The sequence below is a fragment of the Heptranchias perlo genome, chromosome 20 (assembly GCF_035084215.1).
Source record: "Heptranchias perlo isolate sHepPer1 chromosome 20, sHepPer1.hap1, whole genome shotgun sequence".
NCBI lineage: Eukaryota > Metazoa > Chordata > Chondrichthyes > Hexanchiformes > Hexanchidae > Heptranchias > Heptranchias perlo.
Window position 1 is genome coordinate 14,100,914 of NC_090344.1, and position 9,104 is coordinate 14,110,017.

The window sequence follows — 9,104 nt, forward strand, 5'->3', positions numbered from 1 at the left end:
TAGATTTCCAATTGGAAAAAACACTCTTCTGCCGTACGAACATTGGTGCTTCAGAGGTCCTATTCTTGGCTGTAGTAATTCTGTTCCTGTAACAGTAAATGCTGAAGTGCAGGGTGGAAAGTATCGTGTCTGAATGTTCTGAGGCGCTGGTTTAAAGCTCCAGATAAATCCCACATTTTGTAGTTGGATCAAAATCAAAGCCGATGGCTCCAAAACCGCAGCCTCCCTGCAGTAAACAAGGAATGCTGAAGCGCTGCTTTCAACCTCTCATCTGGTATTGGAACACGATAGGCCGGAGGAACCACGTGGCAACACCAATAAGGAGATGCAGTTTGAAGAACACCAATTGTTCCTTCAACTCCGTTCGAATTGTTCAGAAGCAAAACGATTCTTTGTTCTAAGTGGGTAATCGAACTCACAATCTCGGCATTCCCCGAACCTTTACTGACATACAAATAACGCGTATTCACATGACCAACTCTGCTGGAAATGATGCAAACGGGAGCCGCCCTTACCGATGAAAACGTGTCTTATCCCCTTGTTGAAACGAATCCTGGATTAGAGCTCCAGTCTCTCCGGGGACATGATACAGAATCGCAACGCTGCAAAAATTTGAAAGCGGCACGGACACGATGGGCCGAATGGTCCACCTTTGTGCAGCAACTCTCCATGATCCTCATTGCTGTACTTTTCGCTTCTTTTGCATTCTCCTCTGGACGACACTGCACCACGATTTTCTGTGAATACGTCAAAATAAACATTACTACTAATCCTGACAGCAGTGGGATTCGAACCCACGTCCCCGCAGAGACTGGAGCCTAAGTCCAGCGCCTTAGACCGCTCGGCCATGCTGCCACGGTAGAAGCTCATCGTTAATGAAACATGAGGCTAGTGATTGAAATCCGGCTTTCTTGCTCTTTGTCATCTGGGTCCAGTGCTTTTGAATTGTGCAAGAAGGAATTTAAAGGGCTTTCTGAGCGCTTACTGCATTTAACACTTTTTCAAAAAACTTGTCATCGAGCCCGACGTTGATAAATGTCGAAAATTGGGGACAGGAGAAGACTATTCAGCCCCTCGAACCTGCTGCGCTATTGAATAAGATCAGGGTTTATCTGTGCATCAACTCTATTTCCCCGACTGTGACACATATCCCTTGATACACTTTCGGGGAAAAATCCATCGATGTCAGTCTTCAAAATATGAATTGACCCAACATCTAAAGCCTTTTGTTGAAAAGAGTTCCAGATTTCTACGATACTTTCTGTGATAAAGTGCTTCCTGATTTATCAGCTGAATGGTTTTGCTCTACTTTTCAGATTAAGCCCCCTCATTCTGGATTCTCCCAACAGCGAAAGCTGCCGAAACCCGAGATTGAACTATAAACCTGTAAATCTTCTGAGAAGGTATCAGGGAGTTTAATGGCTTCTTCGTGGTGATCCGGTAGGGCAAGGGGATCTGAGATAGGGGGAACGGATTGTGAGAGGGTGTCAAAGAATGTAAGGGGTCTCCGGGCATATCAATGTGTAAGGGGCACTCAGGGTATCAGAGAACGTAAAGGGCGCTGACAAGGTATCAAAAAGGATCATGGACTCTCTGAGGGTATCGGAGAATGTAAGAGACAGACCGTATCAGAGAAGGCAATGAGCTTAGGGAGAATTAAAGAGGGAGAGGGGTGTTCAGGAGGGATCAGAGAGGCCCATGGATCCAGAGTTGTCATCTTCTAAACATTACATTTCTTAATATTTAATAACAGCAAAAAATGAATCCGAATTGAACAGATAATCTGCCGTGTCCCACGTGCAGGGAATGAAAAGGTAGAATCGGGACGGGACTGGATGTTTGCCAGTGCTCACGGTTTTCTTTCTCACAGCTCATTGTTGTATCCGTTTTTTATATCTGGATTTCATTAATTGAAGATAAGAGGTTGCACCTGCAACCCTTTGTGAACAATAAAATGCGAACCACCCAACGTGGGGATTGAACCCACGACCCTGAAATTAAGAGTCTCATGTGTTTAATGACGAGAGATAGCTGGGCCCACTGGTAACATTCGTTACCTCTTCTGGCAGAAAGGTACCAATGGGCTTTGCTTCATTTGGTCAATTTGTCCAACAATCGAAGGGGACTTCCTTCTGAACACCTGATTTTCAATCTGGAGTCAGTCTGATGTTCTTTACCTGTCAGACAGCTCCACGTTGATCAGGACGGGAACATGGGGACAGGAGAAGACCATCCAGCCCTTCGAACCTGCTGCGCTATTTAATTTATCATGGGTGATCTGGACCTCAATTCCGCCCTGTGATATTTTGTTGCTTAAATTCACAAAGTTGTAAATATCACTTAGGAAACAAAAAGGACACACGCTGGGAATCAAACCCAGGATCAGCTGTTTAGTTAGATAGTCGCATTAACCAGCTAAGACACGGCGCCAAATCACATTGATAAAGCACCACATCTTCTCACTGATATGTGAGCTTCCTTTGAGTCGAGACGGTGAGTTTGAGGATTGTGGCGCCATTTTGTCTTCATCCATTTCTTTTGTCTGTTTCACTGTGTTTCCCGATCCTCTCTGTGTCTCTCGCTCTGTTTTTCTTTGTTTGTCCATCTGTGACTTGATTCTGATTTAATGCATGTGTTTTTGTTTGTGTTTGTTCCTTACGTGGAATAAATGAGGAAATCAGACAATTCTCCCTTTGACACTGGGGAACTGAGCAGCCAAACTTAACAGCAAGATATTGTTTATTTTGATACATTAAATAAAATCCCATCTTGAATGATTTAGGTTCAGTTCTGTGCAAAAACAAACTGTGGCCCCAACGTGTTTCAAAGACGTCGCTTTATAAGTTGTTGTCAGACACGTTACGATTGCACCTCAAGGTGTGTTTAATATCGGCAGGAAATGTTTTGCTAGTTTGTATTGTTCAATTTGCATGAAATTAATTAAATCGGAAATAATCGCAGCGACCATTACAACAGTCTAAACCCTTCCAATATTAAAGCTAATAGAAGATGTTGAAAACAGTATCGAATATTCTGCAGGATAACGAATATAAACAGAAGGAATAGTCGCTAATACACTGGTTAGAATGTGGAACGCGCTACCACAAGGAATAGTTGAGGCAAATAGTAGAGATGCATTGAAGTAGAAGCCAGATAAGCCCATGAGGGAGAAAGTAATAGAAGGGTATCCTGACAGGGTGAGATAAAGTAGGGAGGGTGGAGGCTCGTGTGGAGCTTAAACGCCGGCAGAGACCAGTTGGGCCGAATGGCCTGTTTCTGTGTTGCAGTTTCGATGTAACTCGATGAATATTATTTGGTGTTCAGCTCCCACGTGACACAGATCAGCCTCAGCCTCGACTTCCTTCCCGCCGACTGTTGAAACCTTGGGCGGGAGGTTAAGCCGTTGGACTCGACACTCACTGCGGTTTTCCCCGCTCAGGTTCCCGCCTTGTTTGCAGCGCATTCTCTCACAAATCTAAGTGTCTCCTGTGAATTTGAATCCTCTCAATGTGAAGAACAGGAGACAAAAAAACGGCTAGAATTCATTCTACTGCGTTTCGTTAAAATCCTTCGTTTATATTTTGATGCAAAGCTTGTTGCTGTTAGTTTGAAACATGAATAATATTTCAACGTAAATCAGATTTTGTCGCAGTTAGTAATTAAACATATTTCTGTCTTTTTCAACGTTTATATGAATTGGAGATTTTTGACTAAAAATGCTTGCTTTATCCGGGACTTGGACCCTGGACTTATCGCTTTTAAATACGTAAGCAAGCAACTCACGCAAGTTTATTAGAATCAGAGAATTATTGGGATTGGAGCCCAAGCCTGCAGGGAAGATTGCGACCTGAACTCAGCAACTTACACCCGTTGCGCCATTCTGACCCCTGGAACTGTTACACTGAAGACCAGAGAACTCTCAAGAAGGAGCCTCATCATCTACTTCGCACAAAATTCAATCTGCTGGACGTCCAGCTCTGCCAGACTGCACGTTCTTTCATACAGATTTCCAACTGGACAAAGCACTCTTCTGCCGAGCCATTATTCTTGCTTGTAATAATTCTGTTCCTGAAATGCAGGATTGAAAGTATCGTGTCTAAGCCGCTGGTTTAAACCTCCAGTTAACTCCCACATATCAAGATAGATCAAATCATAGCCTATGGGACACTGGGATTTATTAATTTAAAAAGCAAGGAAGTTGCTCCAACACGTAACCTCAATGGTATTATTTTGAGGGGGGAGTAAGAGGCCTGAAACGTTTTTCTTCAACACCCAAACCTAAGTTGAGTAAAGTTTCCCAGTGCTTATTCTGGGCTTATATCTGCTTTACACATCCTGCACCACTTTCCTTCCCTGTAATAAACCTTCTTTACCCTCGCAGTTCAGCGACCGCTCTATCCACACAGCAACCCATTCGGATATCAAATACAGAAACCATCCCCACCAACCCCAGCTCTTTTCGAAAGCTGCCAATCAGCTAATTGATTGCTCAGCTGAAGCAGCCAGTTCGGTGGAGATTGAAAGCAATGTGACCTAAAATGTATGGTACAGGCACAAAAAAACAAGATTAAAGAGATAAATAGATCAATTAAATAATATGGAAGAAAGCTGAGGGGGAGGCTAAGTCATGTTTTAGAACGATATTTAAATCGATGAACTACATTCTATTAATATTGCAGTAATCAGGCATGTCTGACTTTCCCTGTACCATTTTTAATATTAAGTATTTCTTGAGCATTTAGCGTGTGAGGTGAAATGTTTAACAATTGGCCAGAGCAGGGATGCTGCCATTGAAAGATTTAAAGGCATCTTGACACGAGGATATCAGTCCGAATTCAACCACCTTCTGTTCCCACCACCTGCCCAAATACTGTGTGCAGCCATTCAGGCCGAGTTATTACAACAGCAACAACAACTTGTATAATACAACGCCTTAAATGGGGAAAAAAACATCCTGAGGGGCTTCAGGGTGGGGCGAGGAAAAAGATAAGCCAAGGAAGGAGATATTAGGAGGGGTGACCAAAAGCTCGGTCAAAGAGATGAATTCAAGGAGAGTGGGCGTTTTGCTCTCAAGATTGGAGGAGAGGGGAGAGGGAAGGGAAAGGATAAAGGAAAACGACATCTACCTGGAAGGAGGGAGATTGACCGACACATTCAGATTCATCCCAACCTCGATTGCGTGGGGGTGGTTCTATCTATCAACACATCAAAGGAGGTGGAAGAAGAGGTCTGCGTTTGGGGCAATTTTCTGCATCTGCTTTTGGGCTTTTTTGATTCGCCTGGAAAAGACAAGATCTAGGAAGAGGTCGATGAGAGGGAGGGGGAGGAAATAAGACACAAGGTCTAAAATGGGGAGGTGATTCATATTTGATAAACACCCCCGTTGTCTGGCCGAAGTTTTCCTGCAAAACGCTTCCTGTGGAGTACTGAGCCTGGGCTGTTCCAGCCGTCTGAGGTGACGAGATCTCTTCCACCCGTCCACTCCCACAAGAAGACAATATCGGCCAACGGGAAAGTGTATCCCACCTAACTCACCGTTCCCGACTTCGTCAGATACCCACTCTCCTTCCCTCTCTCTCTGTGGAGAGAGCACCGTTTTTTGTTTGTTTAGGGAAGTGAGAAAGCACCTCTCCCAACTCGGATTGAGGTGTTGCCTCTTGTAAAGCCTCCAGAATACTAGGGCCATTTTACAACCAGGCTTGAGACTCGGGGTGAGTGCAGCTCCGAATAGTTATCGATATGGCGGCTCCACCTTGGCCTGTGCCGCGTCCTGGCCTCCACAACTCCTCCTGCTGCCTTGGCACCTTTCTGGGGAAGAGATGTTGGTTTGTGATGTGGGTTTGTGATGTGCTGTTTCGGATGTGGGGTCGTGATGTCAGTGAGATGTGGTGTTGTGATGTGTGGTTGTGATGTGGGTTGTGGTGATGTGGGTTTGTGATGTAAGTTGTGATGTGCGATTGAGATGTCAGTTGCGATGTGGGTTTTGATGTGGGGTTGAGATGTGTCGAGAGGCCAGGGCCATGGGATAGTAAGGTTAATGGGCTTAAATGTGCTTTTTTCTCCGGTACTTACCCCAATTCACTCTGCAGATAGAATCGAATCGTCTCCAACAATTATCCTTTCACGCCATCCATAATTTTGTGGTGGAGAATTTGTAGCCGGCATGTGTAAAAGTCTATGATTACTGCGAGACAGGTCGTGCCCCTCAAACAGTGCACTTCCACCTCTCCCTGTCAAATCCTCGGGTGTTTTTTCCCTTCCATCTCGCTCGGTCCAATCTCTGGGTGTTTATTACATTCGCTCTCACCCTGTCCAATCCTCGTGTGTTTATTCATTTCGATCTCTCTCTCTGCAACATAGGAGCATAGGAACAGGAGGAGGCCATTCAGCCCCTCGTGCCTGCTCCGCCATTTGATAAGTCCATGGCTGATCTGTGATCTAACTTCATATACCTGCCTTTGCCCCATATCCCTTAATACGTTTGGTTGACAAAAAGATCAATCTCAGATTTAAATTTACCAATTGAGCTCGTATCAATTGCCGTTTGCGGAAGAGAGTTCCAAACTTCTACAACCCTTTGTGAGTAGAAATGTTTTCTAATCTTGCTCCTGAAAGGTCTGGCTCTAATTTTTAGACTGTGCCCCCCACTCCTAAAATCCCCAACCAGCGGAAATAGTTACTCACATCCACCCTATCTTTTCCCCTTAATATCTTACAAACTTCGATCAGATCACCCCTTAACCTTCGAAACTCTGTAGAACACAACCCCAATTTGTGTAATCTCTCCTCGTAACTTAACCCTTGAAATGCGGGTATCATTCTAGGAAACCTACGCTGCACTCCCTGCAAGGCCAATATGTCCTTCCGAAGGTGCAGTGCCCAGAACTGCTCACAGTACTCCAGGTGCTGACTCACCAGAGTTTTGGATAGCTGCAGCATAACTTCTGCCCCCTTGTGCTCAAGTCCTCTAGATATAAAAGCCAGCATTCCATTCGCCTTATTGATTATTTTCTGCACCTGTTCATGACACTTCAATGATCTATGTACTTGAACCCCTAAGTCCCTTTGGACATCCACTGTTTTTTTTAACTTTTTACCATTTAGAAAGTACCCTGTTCTATTCTTTTTTTGATCCAAAGTGGATGACCTCACATTTGTCTACATTGAATCCCATTTGCCACAGTTTTGCCCATTCACCCAATATATCAATATCACTTTGTAATTTTATGTTTTCATCTACACTACTTACAATGCCACCAATCTTTGTGTCATCGGCAACCTTAGATATGAGACATTCTATGCCTTCATCTAACTTGTTATTAAATATTGTGAATAATTGAGGCACCAAGACAGGTCCCTGCGGGACTCCACTAGTCACATCCTGCCAATGTGAGTACCTCCCCATTATCCCTACTCTCTGTCGCCTTTCGCTCAGCCATCTTCCTTACCAAGTCCGTACTTTTCCCTGGGCTTCTATCTTAGCTAACAGTCTCTTATGTAGGACCTTATCAAATGCCTTCTGGAAGTCCATATAAATTACATCCATTGACATTCCCCTGACCAATACTTTAGTCACCTCTTCAAAAAATCCAATCAGGTTTGTCAGGCACGACCTACCTTTCACAAATCCATGCTGGCTCTCTCTGATTAACTGAAAATTCCCGAGGTGTTCAGTTACCCTGTCCTTTATTATAGACTCCAGCATTTTCCCCACAACAGATGTTCGGCTAACTGGTCTATCATTCCCCTGTTTCCGCCTTTCTCCTTTCTTAAAAAGCGGAGTGACATGTGCAATTTTCCAATCTAGAGGGACAGTTCCTGAATCTAGAGAACTTTGAAAGATTATAGTTAGGCCATTCGCAATGTGCTCACCTACTTCCTTTAAAACCCTGGGATGGAAACCATCTGGTCCTCGGGATTTGTCACTCTTTAAGTGCTATTCTTTTCTTCATTATTGTTTCTTTACTTATGTTAATTTTATCGAGTCCCTGTCCCCGATTCAATATAAGTTTTATTGGTATTTCCGGCATGCTATCCTCTGTTTCGACTGTAATTACTGACGCAAAGTAATTGTTCAACATGTCCGCCATTTCTCCATTATCAATGACAATATCCCCACTTTCCGTTTTTAAGGGGCCAACACTGCTCCTGACCCCCTTCTTTTTCCTAATAGAACTAGAAAAGTTCTTCATATTGGTTTTGATATCCCTTGCGAGTTTCTTTTCAAACTCTTTTTTGTAGCTCTAACTGTCTGTTTTGTGACCCTTTGTTGATCTTTGTATCTTTCCCATTCGCCAGGATGTGTGCCATTTTTTGCCTTTGTGTATGCCCTTTCCTTATGTCTTACACTGTCTGTTATCTCTTTAGTTGTCCATGGCTGTTTTTTTTTTTGGTAAGTAGAGTTCTTGCCCCTCAGGGGTATAAACCGATTCTCCATCACGTTAAACGTTTCTTTAAACATTCCCCACTGATCATCAGTCGTTTTACCCATTAACAGATTTGCCCAGTTTACTGTGGACAGTCTCTGTCTCATCCCATTGAAGTCGGCCTTGCCCAAGTCTAGAATCTGAGCAGCTGATTCAATTTTTTCCCTTTCAAACATTACATTGAACTCGATTATATTATGATCACAATTGGATCGATGTTCATGCACAGTTAAGCCGTTAACTAAATCTGGTTCATTATTCATTACTAAATCTAGTATGGCTTGCCCCCTTGTTGCCTCCAGGACATACTGCTGTAGAAAACTAACCGGACACACTCAAGAAATTCGCTGCTTTTCTGACAGTTGCTAGTCTGCTTTTCCCAATCTATGTGAAGGTTAAAGTCCCCCATTAAGACCACGATGCCTTTCTTACACGCTTATCCAATCTCTGCATTTATGCAATCTAGCACTTCAGAACTGCTGCCAAGGCTCCTATATACAACACCCACAATAGTCTTAGATTCTTTCCTATTTCTCAATTCAACCCATAAGGTCTCTGTTGGCTGCTTACCCCTCGTTATATCCCCCTTTACCATTGAAGTGATTTCATCTCAAATCATTAAGGCTACTCCTCCCCCTATTTCATTTTCCCTGTCTCTCCTGTAGACCTTATAACCCG

General features: G+C 43.7%; 1 non-coding gene across 1 annotated transcript; it reads right to left on the reverse strand.

The window, feature by feature from the left end:
* Positions 1-773: 773 nt before the first annotated feature.
* Positions 774-855, reverse strand: trnal-uag (transfer RNA leucine (anticodon UAG)). Its single transcript has one exon. It is a non-coding gene; the product is annotated as a tRNA-Leu (tRNA).
* Between the last annotated feature and the right edge of the window lie 8,249 nt (positions 856-9,104).